Raw genomic sequence first — 1,687 nt, forward strand, 5'->3', positions numbered from 1 at the left:
AAATAATGATAACGTCTATTTGAACATTTTCTAACAACATAAGTCTTTATTATCACTTTTTATCAACTTAACACATCCTTGCTTAATAAAAACATTCATTTCCAAAAAAAAATAAAAAAAATTTTAAAAGAAAGAAGGAAAAAATTACTGACCCCAAACTTTTGAACGGTATTGTATTTTGTTACAAAAGATTTATATTTTGAATAAATGCTGTTCTTTTTAACGTTATTCATCAAAGAATCCTGAAAAAAGTATCACAGGCTCCCCAAAAAAATATTAAGCAGCAAAACTGTTTCCAATATTGATAATAAATCAGCATATTATTATGATTTCTGAAGATCATGTGACACTGAAGACTGGAGTAATGATGCTGAAAATACAGCTGCGCATCACAGAAATACATTACAGTTTAAAGTATATTAAAATAGAAAACCATTATTTTAAATTGCAATAATATATATTAATATATATAATATATAATATAATATAGTAATATATAAATATTACACTTTTTTTGTATTTCTGATCAAATAAATGCAGCCTTGATAAGCAGAAGAGACTTCTTTAAAAAAATATTACAAATCTTACTGATCCCAAACTTTTGAACAGCAGTGTATACACAACAGTGTTTGGCGAAACTACTTTAAGACTCATTTACGGCATTATTACCAGCAAATGTGAGCCGCATTAAATAAAAGATACTGTATGTAATATTGTTTATAGTCTAGAAATATCGATGTTTTCTTTCTTTGGTTTTCAGGTTTTACCTGAAATTAGACTTGATTTGTAATTACTATTATGTGATCATATTTCTTATGTTGATATAAGGCATTTTATTGAATAAATGACATGAATTATTTAAATTATTGTATTATATTGTATGTTGTTTACCCTTTTAGCATTCCTGTAAAACTTGCCTAAAAAAAGGCATGTCCAAATTAAGTTGCATCATGTTGAACCATATGGAGTATTTGCATGGTTCTGGTCTCTTTTGAAAGGTGACACTTGTTCCTAAACAGAACAAACCTCAGAATCACTGTTGGTCTTACTGGTGTTGAGTAACAGATGCTGTCCTGTTGTAAGGGTGTTGCTAGATGGTTGTTAGGGTGTTGCTAGATGGTTGTTAGGGTGTTGCTAGATGGTTGTTAGGGTGTTGTTAGATGGTTGTTAGGGTGTTGTTAGATGGTTGTTAGCGTGTTACTGGATGGTTGTTAGGGTGTTGCTAGATGTTGCCTGATAGTTGTTAGTGTGTTGTTAGATGGTTGTTAGGGTGTTGTTAGATGGTTGTTAGTGTGTTGCTAGAGGGGTGTTAGGATGTTGCTAGATGGTTGTTAGAGTGTTGTTAGATGGTTGTTAGGGTGTTGCTAGATGGTTGTTAGGGTGTTGTTAGATGGTTGTTAGGGTGTTGCTAGAGGGTTGTTAGAGTGTTGCTAGATGGTTGTTAGGGTGTTGTTAGATGGTTGTTAGGGTGTTGCTAGATGGTTGTTAGGGTGTTGTTAGATGGTTGTTAGTGTGTTGCTAGAGGGGTGTTAGGATGTTGCTAGATGGTTGTTAGAGTGTTGTTAGATGGTTGTTAGGGTGTTGCTAGATGGTTGTTAGGGTGTTGTTAGATGGTTGTTAGGGTGTTGTTAGATGGTTGTTAGCGTGTTACTGGATGGTTGTTAGGGTGTTGCTAGATGTTGCCTGA

This window comes from Sinocyclocheilus rhinocerous, unplaced genomic scaffold, assembly GCF_001515625.1.
Source record: "Sinocyclocheilus rhinocerous isolate Xijiao unplaced genomic scaffold, SAMN03320098_v1.1 scaffold2594, whole genome shotgun sequence".
NCBI lineage: Eukaryota > Metazoa > Chordata > Actinopteri > Cypriniformes > Cyprinidae > Sinocyclocheilus > Sinocyclocheilus rhinocerous.